Genomic DNA, 23,327 nt, shown 5'->3' with positions numbered 1-23,327 from the left:
ACTATAACAATCTGAATAACCAAATAAAAATGCAGTGCTGGATTATAACCCAAAGTATAACATAAATATCCATGAAAGCATAGTAATATAAATGAATGAATGAATGAGAGAAGAGATAAATATCCTCTCCAGAATAACTGCAAATAGTTTGTGTAGATATTGTACCCTCAACAAGGTGAAGCATAACTCCCACTCCTCAAGACGGGCCTATGAATAGTAACGTCCTTCCAAAAGAATTCAGTATAGAAGCCAGGTGGGTTGGAAAGAGTAACTTTAAAATTAAGAAATCTGACAAACCCTGCCTCAGCCACATGAACAAGGTAAACATCCACAGTGACAAGTCATGTTTACAGCATGCAGTCCTGACATAATGTGATGAGAACAGCACTCTACTTTGTGGTCTTTCTCCAAAAACTGCATAACCTGAGTCTAATCATGAGAAAAATACCAGACAAACCCAAATTAAGAAATATTCTACAAAACACCTAATCAGTACTCCTCAAAACTGACAGTCACCAAAAATAATGAAAGTCTGAGAAATTGTCACAACCAAAAGGAATCTAAAGAAACATGACAACTAAATGTAATGTAGTGTCTGGCTGGAATCCTGAAACAGAAAAAAAGACATTAGGTAAAAACGAAGGAAATCTGAGCGTCTAGATGGAAGGTCCAAGATGGCGGATTCAGGAAATGCTATGCCTGCTGCCTCCCAGGATCACATCAAAATTACTACTAAGTTACAGAATAGCCAACCTCAAGAACCATCTGAAGACCAGCTGAACAGAACCACTATAACTAAGGATACAAAGAAGAGGCCACATTGAGACTTGTAGGAGGGGCAGAGACATGAAATGGGCTGACCCCAAACCCACAAATAATGGCTGAACACCAGGGGGGACACATTGGTGGTAAAGGTGCCCCCTGAAGAGGGAGGGATCCCAGCCCCACACTTGGCTCACCAGTCCAGGGGTCCTATGCCAGAAAGAGGAGTTCCCACAACATCTGGCAGTGAAAATCAACAAGGACTCTGTCCAACCCGGTGAGACCGAAGGTGGCTGGAAACTGAGACATCCTCTTAAAGAGCCCGCATATACACTTACTCGTTTGCAAACACTCACCTGGGCTCCGGTGAAGGGGTGGCAAAAGAGGCACCAAAGACATACGGGGAAAGACTGAGTTGTGTAGCTCAGGACGAGGGCAGGAGGGACAGCTGCCTCTGTCCTTGTGTGGAGCCTGCCTCACATGTAGCCTATAGAAGGGCACCATCTCTTCTAGATTGAACCCTCCCCCAAACCTGAGACCACTTTGGTCTGATAAAATCCACATGTGCACACCACCTTAGAGATGCCCAGCTCTAGCTGCATTGCTGGTGGCACTCTCAGCTCCTTGGCAGCTGGCTCTACCACACAAGTTGTGGAAGCCTTTTACAGCAGGTGACAGCCTACAGCAGCCTGGAAAACTTTTGGTAGTGGGCAGTCAACCAGAACTTGTACTACAACCTCTCTTGGGAAGCTCTCGGCAATCTGTGGGAACGAGGTGAGCAGTGGTTGGCTGCAGTGTTCTCAGGGCATTTTGCAAAGTAGTCACAGGCCCAGCACCGGCACAAGAACTGAAGTTGCGTTAACTGTAAAAACAACTGGCCATGCCTCGTGACTCCCTGGGAACCTACCTCACCTGGGTAGTATTGCACCACCAGAGATACTCTCAACAGAGGGTCAACAGGCTCAGCCCACACACCTAAGGACGCTCTTTCAACAGCTGAACCTTATGGGAAGCTGGTACATTGCAATAGGCCTAAGGGTCCCTGGGCATTTTGCTCAACTGCCCCAGGCCCAATACTCATGGCAGCCAGCCTCAATTCAAATCAAGGCCACCCCCAGATGTCCCCAGGTCCAGCACAGGCAGTAACCAACTACATATAGCTTTGTAGGTCCTACCACATAGTCTAGGGCTGGTCACAGGCAAGGCTGAAATTGGCCTGCGTGGGAGCCCCTCCCAGAAAACACCAAAAACAACATACCCAGAGGCCAGCTTCCAACCACATCAGAGCACTACCTGGTTAGTCCCATATGTGGCACACCCAAAGGGTTGTTGCAACAGGCATGAGAGCCCACTGGGATGAATCCCCTTCTGAGGGGTCAGCCCCACAGAGCAGCTCATACACTGTGGGCACAGCCAATCCTCAGTCAGTCAGCCTGGCAGTCAATCCCACACACTGATGCACCAAAAGCAATCACAGCTCAGTTACAACAGGAAAACACACACAAGAGACACTCCCGGAAAACACGCATAGGTGATCACGGAGACTGCACCACTGGACCACATAGGACACCTACTACATAAGACCACTCAGTGAAGACTGAGAGACAAAGGAGACCTACCTAATATAGAGAAGCAAACACGAAGAGGCAGCCAGAATTAGGAAACAAAGAAACATGTCTCAAAAAACAAACAAACAACAACAACAACAAAAAAAAAAAAACAGGCAAAACCTCCAGAAAAAAACCTGAATGAAATGGAGCCAACCAACCTACCCGGGACAGAGTTTAAAACACTGGCTATAAGAATACTTAAAGAACTTAGTAAGAACTTCAACAAAGAGATAGTAAGCATAAAAAAAGACAATAGAAACCATATAAAAGGCCAGTCAGGAGGAAAGAACACAATACTAAAATGAAGACTACACTAGAAGGAAGCAACAGCAGATCAGATGAAGCAGAGGATCGAATCAGCAATTTAGAAAAAGATAGGAGAAAATGAAAATCGGAACAACAACAAAAAAAAATAGAATTTTTAAAAAGATAGCTTAAGGGGCCTCTGCAACAACATCAAGCATAACAACATTCACACCGTAGGAGTACCAGAAGTAGAAGGAAGCAACAAATCAAGAACCTACTTGAAGAACTAATAATGGAAAACTTCCCTAACCTGGTGAAGGAAATAGACATACAAGCGCAGGAAGCACAGAGAACCCAAACAAGATGAAGCCAGACAGGTTCATACCAAGACACAAGTAAAATGGCAAAGGTTAAAGACAAAGAGAGAATCCTAAAAGCAAGAGAAAAACAACTGGTTACTTAGAAGGGAGCTTCCATAGACTGTCAGCTGATTTGTCAACAGAAACTTTGCAGGCCAGAAGGCAGTGGCAGGAAATATTCAAAGTAATGAAAAACTAAGGCCTACAACCAAGATTACTCTACCCCACAAGGCTGTCATTTAAAATTGTAGTACAGAGAATGAGCTTCCCAGACAAGAAAATGCTAAAGGATTTCATTACCATCAAGCCAGTATTACAAGAAATGTTAATAGGACTTCTTTAATAAGAATGAGAGGAAAAAATAGATAAAAATATGAGTAAAATGGCAATAAATATGTACCTATCAATAATCACTTTAAATGTAAATTGACTAAATGCTCCAATCAAAAGACATAGGGTAGCTGAATGGATAAGAAAACAAGACCCATGCATATGCTGTCTACAAGAGACTCACCTCAGATCAAAAGACACACATAGACTGAAAGTAAAGGGATGGAAAAAAATATTTCACGTAAATGGCAATGAGAAAAACCTGGGGTAGCGATACTTATATCGGACCAAACAGACTTTAAAAACAAAACCATAGGGATGACAGAGGAATGGCGGCAGCAAGGTGGGCTTTTTGAGTTCTCCTCCGGAACTTACCACAAACTGAACATCTATAACCCATCAGAGGGCTCTCTGCTCATCACACAGAACAGCTAAGAGACTCGCATGAGGATTATGTGAAGGTAGGGAAACTGGGCGAGTAAGGGGAAGAGGGAAGGGAGCGGAGTGGAGACGCGGCCCACATTTGCTGCGGGGATGCGGGGAGGGGGGGAGATTGGGGAGGGGGTCTCAGGTCTCAGACCAGAGATTGCAGCAGCCGGGCTCTCTCCCTGCTCCCCACAGCTGATCTCTCCTGCTGAGAGGTCAGTTTATCCAGCTTGTGAGGCAGTAACCAGCTTGTGAGACCTCCAGCTGGGCCCTAGGTCAGACAAAAAGCAAACTCCACACCCGGTTCCCTCCTCCCACTCTCCCAATCCTACCCTCACCCTTCCAGAGTCTTAAACTGGTCCCTGAACAGAGTAGTAGTGTTAGATTACAGAGGAGCCATAGCGCTCAGGATCTGGAAAAAGCCCAGGTTTGCAGCTGTGACCTAGGGAAGAGGTCGGGCTGGGAGACAGAAGACTCCTCCCTCCCCAGTCCCCACCTTTTCTGGTCTGCCTACAGCAGGGCAATAACAGCTGCCTAGACACACTCAGGGGTCAGCAGCAAGGGTGAGAGGCAGCTCTGGGCTTTCAGCTGCTCAGAAATCTCACACCCCCACACTGTCTGACGGAAGAAGTACCCTAAGACTCAGGAGACCTGGGCACAGGAAATAACCCCACCTCCAAGTGGCTGGTTGTGATGCTTTCAGCACATTTGTGCAGGAAAGAGCAGAAACTGCACTGACTTTGTGAAAACTGCCAGCCATACCCCATAACCCCATTCATCTAGAACTGCATTGCCAGGGTCACTCTGGACACCAGGTGGCTGGCTCTGCCTCCACAAGACGCAGAGGAGTTTTTGTGCAGCAGAGGAGAAGCTATCTTGGTGGGCTCAAGCCAAGACTAGCACTGCATTTTTTCCTTCTCTCTTTTTTTGTTGTTTTAGTATTACTATCATTTTTAACGCATATATATATATATATATATATACACACACACGTACATATATACACACACATTTTCCCCTTTCTCTCTCTTCTTTTTTCTTTTCCTTGCCCTACTTTTCCTCCCTCTTTCCATTTTTCTGTATCAATTTTTTTTGTTTGTTTTTTGGTTTTGATTGATATGTTTGCCTGTGTTGCATGTTGGTTATCAGTTGTTTTTACATATGAGTGTATTTCATTTTTTCTTTGTTGTTGTGCTTGTTGATATGTTTTGCTCTGCAATTGCCCTACACCAGGGCCCAGATCAAGAGGCACAGGATTCAACACACCCAGAGGCAAACTCCAGACCAAACCAGAGTATTGACCTTCAAGTGACACACCCAGATGGAATTCTCTCTAGGCACAAGAGCCCATAGGGGCCAAGCCTCATCTGAGGGGTCAAGCCTCACACAGCAGCTCATCCACTGTGGGCATAGCCAAGTATCACAACTAGTCAGCCTAGAAGTCATCCCAACTACTGACAAGCCAAAAGCAATTAAAGTTCAACTTTAACAGGACAATACACACAACACAAGGGTCACCTCTGGAGCACACGCACAGGAGAAAAGGGAAGTGGTGCAAGTCAAATATAAAGGACACATACTACATAAGACCACCCAGCAAAGACTGTGAACCCTAGAGGATCCACCTAATACAGCGAAGCAAACACAGAGAGTCAGCCAGAATGGGGAAACAAAAAAATATGTCCCAAATAAAAGAACAGAAGAAACCTCCAGAATTGGAACCAAATGAAACAGAGGTAACCAACATATTAGAGACAGAGTTCAGAACACTGATGATAAGAATGTTTAAGGAGCTTACTGACGACAAAAAGAAGAGAAATCATAAAGAACAACAAGTTAGAACTAAAGAATACAACAACTGAAATAAAGAACATATTTGAAGGAATTACCAGCAGGTTAGATGAGGCAGAGGATCGAATCAGCGATTTAGAAGACAAGTTAGCAGAGATCACCCCAATGGAACAACAAAAAGAAAAAAGAATAAAAAACAATGAAAATGGTTTAAGAGACCTGTGGGATAACATCAAGTGCAACAACATGCACATCGTAGGAATACCATAAGATTCGAAGAGAGGGAGCAAGGCATCGAGAATATATTTGAAGTAATAATGACCGAAAACTTCCCTAACCTAGTGAAGGAAATCGACCTACAAACCCAGGAAGTGCAGAGAGTTCCAACCAAGATGAACCCAAACAGGTCAACACCAAGACACAGTATAGTTAAAATGGCAAAGGCTAAAGACAAGAGAGAATCCTAAAAGCAGCAAGAGAAAGACAGTGGTTACATAAAAGGGAACTCCTATAAGACTATCAAATGACTTTTCTGCAGAAACTTTGCAGGCCAGGAGGGAGTGGCAGGAGGTATTCAAACTGATGGAAAACAAAGGCCTACAACCTAGATTGCTTTGTCCAGCATGGCTATCATTTAAAATTGAAGGAGAGATAAAGAGCTTCCCAGAAAAGAATAACCTAAAGGAATTCATTACCACCAAGCCAGCAATGCAGGAAATGTTAAAAGGGCTTCTGTAAACAGAAGAAAGATAAAGACAATCTAACTAATGAAGACCAGAAATTCAAATAACAAAATGACAATAACTATGTACCTGTCAATAATCACTTTAAATGTAAATGGATTACATGCTCCAATCAAAAGACATAGGGTGGCTGAGGGGATAAGAAAGCAAGACCCTTGTATATGCTGTATACAAGAGACCCACCTCAGATCAAAAGACACACACAGGCTGAAAGTGAAGGGTTGGAGTAAGATATTTCATGCAAATGGAAATAAGAAAAAAGCTGGAGTTGCAATACTTATATCTGACAAATTGACTTTAAAATGAAGAATATATTAAAAGACAAAGACGGGCATTACATAATAATTATGGGATTGATCCAACAAGAGAACATAACCCTAGTAAACATCTATGCACCCAACATAGGAGCACCTAAATATATAAAACAGATACTGACTGAGATAAAGACAGAGATCAACAGTAACACTATCATAGTAGGGGACTTCAACACACTACTGACAACAAGGGACAGATCCTCCAGATGGAAAATAAAAATGGAATCAGTGGCCTTAAATGACACATTGGACCAGTTGGATTTAATCAATATTTTCAGAGCATTTCACCCCAAAGCTGCAGAATACACATTCTTCTCAAGAGCACATGGAACATTTTCCAAGATAGATCACATGTTAGGCCACAAAACAAGTCTCAATAAATTTAAGAAAATTTAAATCATATCTAGTGTCTTCTCTGACCAGAGTGCTATGATATCAGAAATCAATTACAAGAAAAAAACTGAAAGACACACAAATACATGGAGGTTGAATAACATGTTACTAAATAATGAATGGGTCAACAATGAGATCAAGGAAGAAATCAAAAGATATCATGAGATAAAAATGAAAACACAACGACCCAAAAATCTATGGAATGCAGTAAAAGCAGTCCTAAGAGGGAAATTCATAGCAATGCAGGCCTACCTAAAGAAACAAGAAAAATCACAAATCAACAGTTTAACCTTACACTTAAGGGATCTGGAAAAAGAACAGCAAAATAAGCCCAAAGGGAGTACAAGGAAGGAGACAATACGGATCAGAGTGGAAATAAATGAAATAGAGAGCAAAAAAACAATACAAAAGATCAATGAAACCAAGAGCTGGTTTTTTGAGAAGATAAACAAAATTGACAAACCTTTAGCAAGGCTCGTCAACAAAAAGAGAGAGAGGATCCAAATTAATAAAATCAAAAATGAAAGAGGAGAAGTGACAACAGACACCACAGAAATAAAAAAAAAAAATTTAAGAAATTACTATGAGCAGCCATATGCCAAAAAATTAGACAATCTGGAAGAAATGGGTAATTTTCTAGAAACATGCAACCTTCCAAGGCTAACTCAAGAAGAAACGGAAAACCTGAATAGACTAATTACTACCAGGGAAATTGAATCAGTAATCAACAAGCTCCCAACAAACAAAAGCCCTGGACCAGATGCCTTTACAGGTGAATTTTACAAAACATTCAAAAAAGAATTATCACCTATTCTACTCAAATTATTCCAAAAAATCCAGAAGGAGGGAAGGCTCCCAAACACTTTTTACAAGGCCACTATCACCCTGATCCCAAAAGCAGACAAAGACATTACAAAAAAAGAAAACTACAGGCCAATATCCCTAATGAACATAGATGCAAAAATCCTCAACAAAATATTAGCAAACAGAATTCAGCAATACATTAAAAAGCTCATACACCATGATCAAGTGGGATTCATCCCTGGTATGCAAGTTTCATTCAACATCCACAAATCAATTAATGTGATACACCACATTAACAAAATGAAAAAAAATCATATGATCATATCAATAGATGCAGAAAAAGCATTTGACAAAATCCAGCAGCCATTTATAATAAAAACTCTTAAGAAACTGGGAATAGAGGGACCCTATCTCAACATAATAAAGGCCATATATGATAAACCCACAGCTAACATCATACTCAATGGGGAAAAGCTAAAACCATTCCCCTTAAGGTCAGGAAGAAGGCAAGGTTGCCAACTGTTACCACTTCTATTCAGCATAGTTCTGCAAGTTCTAGCCACAGCAATCAGACAAGAAAAAGAAATAAAAGGCATCCAAATTGGTAAGAGGAAGTAAAATTGACACTATGTGCAGATGACATGATACTATATATAGACAATCCCAAAGACTCCATCAAAAACCATTAGAACTGATAAATGAATTTAATAAAGTATCAGGATACAAAATTAGTATTCAGAAATCAGTTGCATTTGTATATACTAATACAATATCAGAAGGAGAAATTAAGAAAATCCCATTTAAAATTGCTTCAAAGACTATAAAATACCTGGGAATAAATTTAAGCAAAGAAGTAAAAGATCTGTACTCACAAAATTATAATACACTGAAGAGAGAAATTAAAGAAGATACAAATAGATGGAAACACATACCATGCTCATGGATAGGAAGAATTAATATAGTTAAAGTGTCCATACTGCCTAAGGTAATATACAGATTCAATGCAATTCCTATCAAACTACCAAGGATATTTTTCACAAGAAATAGAACATATAATCCTAAAATTTATAAAAGACCCTGGATAGCCTCGACAATCTTGAAAAATAAGAACAAAGTGGGAGGTATCACGATACCTGACATCAAATTATACTACAAGGCTATAATAATTAAAACAGCATGACACTGGCATAAAAACAGACACATAGATCAATGGAACAGAATAGAGAGCCCAGAAATAAATCCATGCCTGTATGGTCATTTAATCTACGACAATGGAAGCAAGAATTTACATTGGGGTAAAGACAGTCTATTCAATAAGTGGTGCTGGGAAACCTGGACAGACACATGCAAAAAAATGAAGCTGGACCACCTTCTTACACCGTATACAAAAATAAATTCAAAACAGATTAAAGACTTAAACGTAAGATCTGAAACAGTAAAACTCCTAGAAGAAAATATAGGAAAAAATTTTGCAGATATTACCCTTAGTAATATTTTTACTTCTATATCCCCTCAGGCAAGGGAAGTAAGAGAAAAAATAAACATATGGGATTATGTAAAACTAAAAAGTTTTTTCACAGCAAAGGAAACCATAAGATATTTGTCAATAATATATCTGATAAGGGGTTAATATCCAAAATTTATAAAAAACTGATTCAACTCAACACCAAAAAAACAAACAACCCAATTAAAAAATGGGCAGAGGACATGAAGAGACATTTCTCTAAAGAGGACATACAGATGGCCAGTAGACATATGAAAAAATATTCAACATTATTAAAAAATCGTCAAATAAATGCAAATAAAAACCACAATGAGATATTACCTCACACCCATCAGAATGGCTATCATCAATAAATCAAAACAATAAGTGCTGGCAAGGATGTGGAGAAAATGGATCCCTTGTGCACTGTTGCTGGGATTGCAAATTGGTGCAGCCACTATGGAAAATAGTATGGAGGTTCCTCCAAAAATTAAAAATAGAACTACCTCATGACCCAGCAATTCCACTCCTGGGTATTCATCCAAAGAAATCCAAAACAGTAATTCGAAAAGCTATATGCACCCCTATGTTTACTGCAGCACTATGCACAATAGCCAAGATATGGAAACAACTGAAATGCCCATCAACAGACAATTGGATAAAGAAATTGTGATTACATTTATACAATGGAGTATTATTCTGCCATAAAAAAAGAATGAAATCTTATCATTTGCAACAACATGGATGGACCCAGAGAACATCATGCTAAGTGAAAGAAGTCAGACTGAGAAAGATAAATACTATATTATCTCGCTTACATGTGGAATCTGAAAAACAGAACAAATGAACAGAGAAAACAGAAACAGACTCACAGATACACAGAACAAGCTGATGGCTGCTAGATGGGAGGTTTGGGGGGGATGGGTGAGAATGGAGAAGGGATTAGGAAGTCCAAATTGGTAGTCACAAAATAGTCACAGGGATGTGAAATACAGTGTGGGGAATATAGTTAATATGGTAAAAACTATGTATAGTGTCAGATGGGAACTAGATTTATCAGGGGAATCATTTCACAAATTATATAAATGCCTAACCACTACATTCTACACCTGAAATTAATATAAAATAATATTGAATGTCAACTATAATTTTAAAAATATACAGCCATAGGGAATATAGTCAATGGTATTGTAATCGCTATGTATAGTGTTAGATGGGTAGTAGAGTTGTTGGGATTATCACTGTGAGGTGTTTAAATGTCTAATCGCTGTGTTGTTTTGTACACCTGAAACTAATAAAATAAAAAAACCTAAGGAAATCTGAATACAGTATAGACTTTAGTTAATAATAATGTATCAATACTGGTTCATTAATTGTGACAAATGTAAGATGCTAACAACAGGGGAAGCTGGGGGTGGGCTCTGAGGGAACTCTCTAAATCATCCTTGCAACTTTTCTGTAAATCAAAAACTATTTTCAAAAGTTTATTTTTAAAATATTCAGTGAGTATCTGTTCTACTTTTCTCTCTTTAAAAAAGACTGTCTTGCCTAATTTTACATCATTATTTTGGAGCTTAAATTGTAAATATAGTAAAATATAACCATGTGTCTTAATATGCAACTTGACCGAATTAGTCATGACTAAGCTAAAAACTGCTCAGTCTCAGAAACTAAAAATTAACAGTTAAGAAAAACATGAAAATATTTTATGAGAAATTAAAATGCCCAATGGGAATAATTTGTAGAATAAGAAGTATATTACAATTTATAAGTAAATGTAGGGTGAAAGAGAAGAGATGTTATTCGAGGCAATTAAGAGAAACTAGGTAGCAATTGTTCAATTTATAAAATAAGATTCCAAATAGGAAAACCATCACTGAAGCAGTCAAGTCAACATTCTCTGGTCTAATCCAAATCTCCGATCCTCCATCCTGCTCTGCTCCATATCCTTCAGCCATTCGCTTCTTTGACTACGTGGGGTTACTATAGATGCTGTACCTCAAATAATCCATCCCTTCCTAACCACAACTCTTCATATCCCATATTTCACTTTACCCAATTCCACCTGAACCTCTTCTTTGCCCTCCCAACTCTCAAATTTCTTATTATCAGCCCCTAGACTTTGATTCACATCCTTTCCTATCTACCTGAGCTCAGGTAACTTCAGTACACACATCAGCACCCTTGGTTCTCTCACCACTTTATCTATCCCAGCCACCCTGCCTACCTCCAGCCTCTCATCAAGCCAGCTTTCCTTAAGTAGGACAGCATTTGGTGAAGGTGAGTACTGCACTCCACAGTCAGATGCCTGGGTTCCAAGCCTGCTTTTGCCACTGAGCAGCTGTGTGGTCTTACCTCTCTCTGTTATTGACTTCTGTGCCTCAGTTTTCTCTCTACACAATGGGGATAATGATAGCCCCTCCCTATACTGTTACGTACATAGATAAGCTGTTATATACATAACATACATGCTTAACATAACATACTATATTATATACATACATAACATATTATATACATATATAACATATTATAAGCTGTTATGATACATTTTAAAAGATCAATAAATATCACTCACCCTATTGATATTAACATAAAGGCACAAATATAATTTAAAGAGATCTAAACCTCAGCTGAATTCTCAAATTTCCTTCACCTCCCTTTTACTTAACTTCGCATTCTCCACAGAATTGCCTCCAAACCTGTCTTACCGTAGCTCAAGTCACTTCCCTTCCTCATTCCCTTCTGCTTCTCAATCCCATCAGAGGAACTGGACTGTTCTACTAACTGAGATATAACTGGGGTGCCAAAAAATGTATACACATGACTTGTATTCATCTTTTATTATTGGTATATATTTAATATTACAATTTTAATACAGTTTTTTCCTTTCTTAAAATGTGTATACATTTTTTTTTGGCACCCTCTGTCTATTAGAGTCCATCAACCATGAATTCCTCAAACTCTGAACCCAAGGCCTCAAAGCATCTATTCAGGCACCTTTCCCTTTATACTCAGATGAAGAGGTTTCTCTTGCCCTCTCCAAGGTTAACTGTTTCTTCACCCATGCTCTGGATCCCACCCCACCTTCTGGGACTTTAGTCAATTATCCACTTTCCCTTGCTCCATCTAGGGCCCCATCTACAGACTAATTCTTCCTTCCCTCTTTCCAACATGCTCAATTATTCCTAATTCAAAACTCTCTCCTTCTCTGCTTGTCTTCCCTGCCAACATTTTTGAAAGAGAAGTCAACAGTGTGTCCCAGCTGTACTGCACAAGCCAATACAGTATGACTGCATCCCCTACAAAAGAAATCCATCACTGCTGGCTTCCCCATAATCGAGATAATAGATTCGTTGTAGCCTTCATCCCAGATGACTTTTCTATAGCATATGACACTGCCAACCACCAGACTCCACTCTCTCCTCTCCTGATTTCCATAACAGTATTTCCTATTGATTGCCTAACTACACTTTCTCAGTCTCCACTTCCTCTGCCTGCCCCTTAAATATCTGTGCTCCAGGACCATTTCCTTCTGTGTGTTCTACATCAAGGTCACTTCATTCATTCTCAGGGGCTTGACATCTCTGGTTTCAAGTCCTCTCTTAAGCTCTACTTGTAGTTCCATATTTCTAATTTACTGCTGGGCATCTTCACCTGACTAATCACAAATTCTCAAATATGCCTAAAACTCAACATGCCTAAAACCCATAACCTGCTCCTTGTCTAACCACCCCTCCCCCGAGGACCACCACCACCACCACCACCACCACCACAGAAAACTGCCTGCTTCTCTTCTGAGCCTCCCAATCTCATTCAATGGGTTCATCACTGACTTAGTTGTTCAAGTCAGAAACTTGGAGTCTTCCCGGGCTATTCCTACAGTCTGTAACCAAGTGCTGTCCACTTCATCTTCTAAAAATCTTTATAATCGTTCCCTGACTCATTCCACTTCCACTGTTGCCATTATAATTTTTGGTCCTCAGCATCTCTTTCCTAGATGACTACAATAACCCACTGCTCTTCCTTGACTGTATTTAGTCCAGACTACTTCCTGCTCTACAACCACTTCACACACTTTCCAAACCTTTGGTTGCCTGAAAAGGTGATTATCTACAAACCCAGACCTAAAGAGCATATCCTTGGGCTTTCCTATTCAATCACCATGTTACCTTCTGCCAATTTTCCTATGTGACTAGTGCCTGGTCTTTAAGCCAGTTTCTTTTAAAGAAAAAAAACTCACATATTAATTCAAAGTAAAATAATATTTATATAATTGTCCTTATCTTCGTCTGTCATGTCAGAAGGACCAGTTATTTTGTCGCCATCCATGTCTTCTCACCTAATTGGAACACTCCTTCATTCCAACAAATAAAGGCTGCTTGTGAACGTAAGTAGCACTGGAGGTGAGAGGGAAAGGAGCAGGAGTAAGAAGGAAGATGTGCATGTGGGAGGAAGAAGGAAGGAGAAACACTCTCCTGTACCCACCATTCAGTTATCAGTCAGCCGGATTTAAAAGGAAGGATACCAAATTGTATGTGTTTGTCATCCCCCCTCAGTGCCATACAGAAAAATCTGTCTTTGATCATTTAGCATTTCTTCCTGCCCCTGTCCATCTAAAGGAACTTGAACCTTTCAATTAAGTTTCCTGGGAGTTAATTGTGCAGAGTGTCGTACTCACTATACTATTTACAAGTGTGTAAAAACAATTTGGGGGGTTTCTTTTGTATTATCTGGACTAATGTGTTTGTACTATCTGTTCTGATTCACATTTGGAAAGAGGAGAAAGGGCCTACTTGCATGTAGACAAAAAAAGAAAAAAGTGAGAAAAGAGGGTGGGAGGAAAGAACCAACACCTTCATGGTTCAGTGAGTTTGAGGAATCACGAGTTGAGAGGCAAAAGATCAAGTGAGCCTCGGGGATGCTGCAGGATCCAGAAGATACTGTGAGTTCCAGAGGAATGAAGAGAATTGTAAGAAGTGTCGCTGTAAGTAACAAACTGGATCTTTGTTGACATCCTTGGAAAAACTCCAGTGAGGATTTGGATGCTGTTCTGTTTCTGGGCCTCGACACAGACACTGGGCTGTGAACTGACCCTAGTTATATCTTGGTTGCAGATGTGATTCTTTCAGGCATGGAAACATTTGTATTTAATGAATATTAACTCTGGAAATTTAGGAGTTCAAGAACTTACGTTTTAGAAAAGTTGCCTTCCACTGCAGTATTATTTGTTGCAATGCAGAGATAATAAACAGAAAATATATAGAGAAACTTTACAACTTTACAACAAGATATGTTAACTGTATATTGCTATTATGGAAGCACAGATAAGGGATGAGTTTTAAAGAATGAGTGAGGAGCCAGGAGGCCTTTCCAGCACATGCGCAAGTTAGAGTGAGAAGAGATTTTTGAGGGAAAATGTGGCAGAAAGAGATAAGACAGCTCTACTTGTAGCGCTTTTTGTGTCACATTAAAGAGCCCATATTTTATCCTGTAAGCAGCAGGAGACACTTAGAGGATTCAACCAGGGGAACTCCGTATGTTGATGTTTGTGTTTTAAAGGAAAACAATAATATAGACGAGAGATGAAAGGGAACAGAACAAGAGGTAGTCTACAGCAGGGATCAGCAAACTTCTTCCATAAAGAGCCGGCTAGTAACATAAAGTAAGAGGCTTTGGGACATCTGGTCAAGATGGCACAGTAGGTACACGCTGTGCTTACCTTCTCTCACAACCACATCAAAATTACAACTACACTACAAAACAACCATCATTGAGAATCTACTGACATGTTGATGAACAAAAGCCCTACAACTAAGGACATGAATAAGAAGCCACCTCGAGACTGGTAGGAGGAGCAGAGATGGGGAATGAGCTGGTCCCACGTGTGACCATTAAAAATTGCCAGGGATATCTCAGCTGCGGAGTCCCCACCAGACAAGCGAGGGGTCCCAGACCCTCCCCAGCCCAGAGTTTCGGTGCCAGAGAAAAAAGTCCCCATGAATTCTGGCTGTGAAAACCAGCAGAGACTATGGCTGAGTGAGGTGGAGGGCAGCTGGAGTCCCAGAAGTTCCTGTTAAAGGGGCCACACACAGACTTACTCACTGATGGAATCACTGTCTCTGAGCTCCCACACTGGGGCAGTGGCTATAGAGGCGACAGGGACATATGTGTGGGAACTGAGTCATCTGGCTTCAGGACGAGGACTGGAGGAGCTGCTTTCTCCTGGACAGAGGAGTGCCAGAAGCCACTGTTTCTTCATTGAGCCCATGACTTTCCAGTGTGCAGATGCAGGGAGCCACCATATCTGAGTCTCCATCAAGTTGACTAACTCCGTTTGTTCACCACACCCTGGTGATTTGATGCCCTAACTCACGCAACTTTCAGGCACACCAAAGATTCCAGTGGTTTTTTCGTATAATCTGCCTGCCTTGGCTCATGCTGCAGACTTTCCTAGGGTCTCTCAAAGGTTCACAGAACCCAAACAAGGGGCATCTGACTTGAGCATGTCCTGTACCTCTGGCTGAGCAGACCTAAGCTCGGCACTAGCAGCAGCCAGCCTTGGTTCGAGGCTTTGCCTCTCGAGGCACATCCAAGCACGGCAAGGGCAGTGGCCATCTGCAGATTTCTTTCTGGCTCCTGCCATGAGGTCCTGGGTAGGGCACAGGCTGCAGCTGAACTTCACCTGTAGCAGGCCCCCTCCCATGTGTCCCTGGGGCTGGTGCCCACAGAAGCCAGCTTTGTAACAAACTGGAGCATCACCCAGCCACCTCCAAGGACAACACACCCAAGGGGCAGATTGGGAAGGCACCAGAGCCCAGTGGAAGTGGATCCTTCTCTTAAGGGTCAGCCCCAGCACCACAGCTACTCAACTATCGTCACAGCCAGTCCTCAAAACCAATAAGCCCATGGGTCACTCCCTCCCATTAACATGCAAACAGCAACCAAGTCTCAACTTCAAGGGGGGGGGCACACACAACCTACACAAGAGATACACCTGAAGGGCATAGCTCAAGTGACCAGGAAGACTGTGCCACTGAGCCCCACAGCACACCTACTACATAAGGCTACTCTACTAAGACTTGGAGACATAGCAGCCCTACCTAATACATAGAAACAAACACAGGGAGGCAGCCAAAATGGAGAGACAAAGAAACATGTCCCAAATAAAAAAACAGGACAAAGCTCCAGAAAAAGAACAAAACAAAATGGAGACAGGCAATCTACCAGATGCAGTTCCAAACACTGATTATAAGGATGCTTAATGATCTCAGGGAGAACTTCAACAGAGAGATAAGTAGCATAAAAATGGAGATAGAAAACATAAAAAAGAAGCAGTCAGAAATAAATAATACAATAATGGAAACGAAGAATACATTACAGTAAATCAACAGTAGATTATATGCAGCAGGGATCAAATCAGCAATTTAGAAGATAAGGTATCAGAAAACACCCAATCAGAACAGCATAAGGAAAAAAATAATTCAAAAAATTGAGGAGAGTTTAGGGGCCTCTGGGAAAACCTCAAGCATACCAATATTCGCATTATAGGGGTACCAGAAGGAGAAGAGAGAGAGCAAGGAATTAAAAACCTATTTGACAGAGGGTAAAGGGGGTGGGGGGGTGGAAGATGAGGGTAAGGGGGATCAAATATATGGTGATGGAAGGAGAACTGACTCTGGGTGGTGAACACACAATGGGATTTATAGATGATGTAATACAGAATTGTACAACTGAAATCTATGTAATTTTACTAACAATTGTCACCCCAATAAATTTTAAAAATAAATTAAAAAAAAAAAACCTATTTGAAGAAATAATGACGGAAAAGTTCCGTAAGCTGGCAAAGGAAATAGGTATTCGTGCCCAGAAAGCATAAAGAGTCCCAAACAAGATGAACCCAAAGAGGCCAATACCAAGACACATCATAATTAAAAGGTTAAAGACAAAGAGAGAATCTCAAAAGCAACAAGAGAAAAGCAGTTAGTTACCTACAAGAGAGCTTCCATAAAACCATCAGCTAATTTCTCAACAGAAACTTTGCAGGACAGAAGGGATTGGCAAGAAATATTCAAAGTGAGAGTGAGGTTACATAAATGGCGGCATGAGGAGTGCTTCTTGAAATTTCCCTGGAAATTGAACAGCTATGATTCAACAGTGATTCCCTTAGCAACACACTAGCACATCTGAGAGATCCATGCATCAAATCACCTGAAGGTGGACAAATCAGACAAACAGGGGAGGAGGGAAAGGGAAAGTGCAGAAACACGGACCCCAAGATGCAGACTGCAGCTCACTGTGGTCCGTGGAGAGGAAAGATTCAGGCTGCAGGTACCCGCCCTGTGGCCCACAGACCTGAGGGATCAGCATATAATACGGCTGAACCCAGAGCTCGTGGCAGAGACCTTGGAGCAAACACTGAATTCAGAAGGCTGAGAACAATATTTTAAGCCCTCACTACCAGGCAGAAAACAGAAAACAAAGACAAGGAGCCTGGCCGACAAAACCCCCTCCTTACCCCCACCCCCAGAGATCACCCCACCCCCTCCCTCCCAGTGTTAGAAGCAGGTTCCAGAAGAAATAGTAGCAGTGTCAGATTAAAGAACAGAATATCTACAGCCCTAAAACTGGAAAGACGCTCCTGCAGCCAGAGACTCACAGTGCAACTACTTCCAATGAAAGAGAAAGAACTGTAGGGGAAAGGCAGCTATGGGCTGGTAGTTGCCATTGCTCAGAGCCACAAACACCAGCAGCTTTTCGTAGCTCACCCTGCCCCCATCTTTCTGGGCGGATCATTCTGGGGGCAACCAGAGCTGCTGAGACACACAGACTCTGAATCGGGCTGCAGGAGCAGCAGTGGGATTTCAGAAGCTCAGAACTCTATCACCCTCCACATCCTCCCATGGAGGCAGTGCCCTGAGATCCCACCATCTCTTCTCAAAGGAGAAGCCCCCCATTCAGGGAAATCCCAATCATGTGAGAAGCCAGAATAGCGCAATAGAAAATATAACGCTATAGCATGAGAGAAAATAAAAGGCTGCAGCAGGAGAGAAAATAAGACAATCCAGCAACACCTACAGGAAAGAAAAAGAAAGACCTCTTCATATCAACCTGCTCCAGAACCGACTACTGTAGATGCCCAAGAAGAGAAATAATAATTCATTAATTGCCATGAATTACCAAGGTAACAAGGCAACTCAGAAAGAAAATGAAAACTCTCCAGAAAATTAACTTAAAGACATGGAAATATGTGACTTAAATGACAGAGAATTCAAGGTTGCAGTTCTGAAAAAATTCAACAAGATTTAAGAAAACACAGACAGGCAGGTTAATGAACTCAGAGACACAATCAAAGAACAAAATGAACATTTTACCAAAGAGACTGAAATTTTAAACAAGCACCAAATATAAATTCTGGAGATGAAGAACTCAATAAAAGAAAGGAAGAATGAAAAAGAAGCTGGGGTAATAGAGCTGACCAGACGGAAGAAAGAATTCGTGATAGGAAAGATAGAAATCTGGAAATGACACAGATGGAAGAAGAAAGAGACTTGAGAGTTACAAAAAATGAAAGAACTCTACAAGAACTTTCTGACTCCACCAGAAAGAGCAACATAAGAATAATGGGCATACCAGAAGGAGAAGAGAGGAAGAAGGGAACAGAGAGTATATTCAAACAGTCAACAGAACTTCCCAAACCTGTGGGGAAAAAACTGGATCCTCAAATCTAAGAAGCAAACAAAATACCTAATTACCTCAATCCCAACAGGCCTTCTCCAAGGGACATTATATTGAAGCTGTCGAGAATTAATGACAAAGAAAGAATTCTCAAGGCAGCCAGGGAAAAGAAGATTGGGTAACCTAAAAAGGAAAGCCCATTAGATTATCACCAGATTTTTTCAGCAGAAACTCTACAAGCCAGGAGGGAGTGCAATCAAATATTCAAACTATTTTTGAAAGAGAGAAATGAGCCAAGAATAATATATCCAGCAAATATATCCTTTAGATATGAAGGAGGAATAAAGATCTTTCCAGACATACAAAAGCTGAAGGAATTTTCTAACACATGACATGCATTACAAATATACTGAAGAAGGCTATTTGACCATAAACAAAAAATCGTAAGAATACAAAACCATGAGCAGACAGAAGCAGGAAATGGCAACCACTGCACAAAATAGGGCACTATACACTTAAACAAAACATAAAGGGTAAAGAAGGGAAAAAAAATTAAAAAGAAAAGGAAAAAGAAGAAAAAGACAACTTGCTACTGCAACTCAGAAATCAACTCACAGCATAACTAGGGATAACTTGAGACTACAAAAACATAAAAGGGGCGAGAGTAAAGATCTGAACCTCCAAAGGGGAATGGGGCAAAAAAGCATGCAGAAAAAAAAAGACTACTGTATATATGAAACTTTCTTTTACATAAACTTAATGGTAACCACCCAAAAAAAATCCAGAACTGAGATATACAACATAAAAAAAGAAGACATAGAGGAAAGAATCATAGAATATCACCACACTGAAATAACAGACAGCAACAAAAAGGCAAAGAAACAATGCAGACACCAAGCCACCAGAAAACAAAAGATAGGATGATAGGAAATCCTCATATATCAATAATTACCCTAAATGTAAATGGACTGAACTCACCAACAAAACGGCACAGAGGAGCAGACTGGATCAAAAACAAAACCCAATCATATGCTGTCACCAGCATCTCAGCTACAAGAACAAATACAGACTCAAAATGAATGGGTGGAAATTGATACTCCAAGTAAATAGTATCCAGAGAAAAGCAGGTATAGCCATACTTGTATCAGATGAAACAGACTTCAGGACAAAAAAAAAGGTAACAACAGACAAAGATGGACATTACATAATGATAAAGGGGACAATACAACAAGAAGACATAACACTCATCCATATGTATGGCCCCAATCAGGGAGCACCAAAATATAAAACAACTATTAACAGAACTAAAGGGAGAAATAGACCAAAACACAATTATAGTAGGGGACCTAAATACATCACCAACAGCTATGGATAGATCATCCACACAGGAAATAAGGAAGGAAATATCAGCCCTAAATGACACCTTAAACCAAATGGATGAAATTGATATTTATAGAGCCCTTCATCCTAGAACATCGGACTATACATTCTTTTCTAGTGTACACGGAACATTCTCAAGGGTAGACCATATATTAGGACATAAAACTAGCCTCAGCAAATTTCAAAAGACTTAAATCATACCAAGCATATTCTCTGATCAGAAGGCTTTGAAATTAGATATCAACTGCAATAAGAAAGCAGGAAAAACAACAAATATGTGGAGATGAAACAACATGTTATTAAAGAACAAGTTGGTCAAAGAAGAAATAAGAGAGATCAAAAGATACATAGAAACAAATGACAATGAAAATACATCCTGTCAGAAATTATTGGGACGCAGTGAAGGCAATAATAAGAGGGAAGTTTACATCATTATAGGCCTATCTCAACAAACAAGAAAAATCCCAGATAAACGACCTCACATTACACCTTAAAGAACTAGAAAAAGAAGAACAAACGAAACCCAAAGTCAGCAGAAGGAAGGAAATAATACAAATCAGAGCAGAACTAAATGAAATAGAGAACAAAAAGACAACAGAAAAAAATTAATGCAAGCAAGAACTGATTCTTCGAAAAGATTTTAAAAATTGACAAACCCTTGGATAGACTCACTAAGATAAAAAAGAGAAAAGACACAAATAAACAAATCAGAAATGAAAGAGAAGTTACAACCGGACTATAGAAACACAAAGGATCATTCAAGAATACTATGAAGGATTATATGCCACCAAATTCAATAGCCTACAAGAAATGGACAAGTTCTTAGAAACATATAGCCTTCCTAGGATGAATCACGAAGAACTGGAAAATCTAAATCGACCCATCAACAGTAAGGAAATTGATCAGTAATCCGAAACCTTTCCAAAAGCAAAAGTCCAGGACCAGATGGCTTCACTAGTGAATTCTACCAAACCTTCAAAGAGGACCTAATACCAATCCTCCTTAAACTCTTCCAAAACCAATGTTTTGGAAGAGACAAAACATTGACAAAACAAGACACAGTACTCCCTAACTCATTTTATGAGGCCAACATTACCCTGATACCAAAACATGGTAAGGATAACACACAAAAAAGAAAATTACAGACCAATATCTCTGATGAATACAGATACAAAAATCCTAAACAAAATTCAAGCAAATCAACTACAACAATGCATTAAAAAGATTATATATCATGATCAAGTAGGGTTCATCCCAGGAGCACAAGGATGGTTCTACATATACAAGTTGATCAATGTGATACACCACGTAAACAAACTAAGAGATAAAAATCATATGATTATATCAATAGAGACAGAATAAGCATTTGACAAGATACAACACCCATTTATGATTAAAACACTTAATAAAATCAGTATACAAGGAAAATACCTCAACATAATAAAGGTCATATATGACAAACCCTCAGCTACTATCATAATTAAAAATGAAAAAAAAAAATGAAGCTTTTTGTTCTACATTCAGAAACAAGACAGGGCTGCCCCCTATCATCACTGTTATTCAACGTAGTATTGGAAGTCCTAGCCACTTTTGCAGATGACTGATTCTTTATAAAGAAAACACTAAAGACTCCACCAAAAAGCTATTAGAAACAATAAACAAATACAGTAAAGTTGCTGGCTACAAAATCAATGTACAAGAATCCATTGTATTCCAAAATACTAGCAATGAAATCTCAGAAATTAAACCAAAAAAATTCCTTTTGCAACTGCAAGAAAAAAAATAAAATATCTAGTAATAAACTTAACAAAGGATGTGAAGGACATACACTTAAAAAGAAAAAAGAACCCTCACACACTTTTGGTGGGAATGTAAAGTGGTACAGCAGCTATGGAAAACAGTATGGCGGTTCCTCAAAATATTAAGAATAGAATTACCATATGACGCAGCAATCCCTCTCCTGGGTATCTATCCAGAAAATCTGAAAACATTTATCTGTAAAGATACTCAAAATATCAAGAATAGATTTCAAATTCTATTCTTATATGATATTCAAATAAAGATATTCAAAATATTAAGAATAGAATTACCAAAGACCCAGCAATCCCTCTCCTAGGTATCTATCCAAAAAATCTGAAAACATTTATCTGTAAAGATATATGTACTCCGATGTTCATTCCAGCATTATTTATGGTGGCCAAGACATGGAAACAACCAAAGTGTCCTTCGATAGATGATTGGATAAAGAAGATGTGGTATATATACACAATGGAATACTACTCTGCCATAAGAAAAGATGAAATACTGCCATTTGCAACAACATGGATGCATCTTGAGATTATTATGCTAAGTGAAATAAGTCAGACAGAAAAAGTCGAGAACCACATGACTTCACTCATATGTGGCATACAAAACTGAAGGAAACAAAGGAACAAGACAAACAAAGACACAAAAACTCATACACATTTAGTGGTTACCAGAGGGTAAGAGGGGGAGAGGGGATGGTAGAAGAGGGTAAAGGGGATCAAATATATGGTGATGTAAGGAGAACTGACCCTGGTTAGTGAACACATAATGCAATATATAGATGATGTATTATAGAATTGTACACTTGAAACCTACATAGTTTTGTTGACTATTGTCACCCCAATAAATTTTAATTAAAAAAAATATTTAAAGTGATGAAAAGCAAAAACTTACACCCAAGATTACCCAGCAAAGCTATCATTTAGAATCGAAGGACAGATAAAGAGCTTCCCAGACAAGAAAAAGCTAAAGGAGTTCATCACCACCAAACCACTATTACAAGGAATCTTAGGCGAATTGCTTTAAGACGGAAAAAAAAAAGAAAATGAAAATCAAAAGTATGAACAACAAAATGGCAATAACCACATACCTATCAACAATTACTTTCAATGTAAATGGATTAAATGTTCCAATAAAAAGATAGGGGAGCTGAATGGATGAAAACACAAAACAAAAGAAAACCCTTACATATTGTGTTTCCC

The 23,327-nt window shown here is 39.8% G+C and overlaps 1 protein-coding gene across 7 annotated transcripts in view; it reads right to left on the bottom strand.

Annotated features, from left to right (window-relative positions):
- Positions 1-23,327, bottom strand: part of TLCD4 (TLC domain containing 4) — a 65,858-nt gene that overhangs the window by 5,464 nt on the left and 37,067 nt on the right. The window lies entirely within an intron of this gene.

This window comes from Rhinolophus sinicus, linkage group LG14 (genome assembly GCF_036562045.2).
Source record: "Rhinolophus sinicus isolate RSC01 linkage group LG14, ASM3656204v1, whole genome shotgun sequence".
In the NCBI taxonomy this organism is placed as follows: domain Eukaryota; kingdom Metazoa; phylum Chordata; class Mammalia; order Chiroptera; family Rhinolophidae; genus Rhinolophus; species Rhinolophus sinicus.
This window is presented reverse-complemented; position numbering and strand designations above follow the sequence as displayed.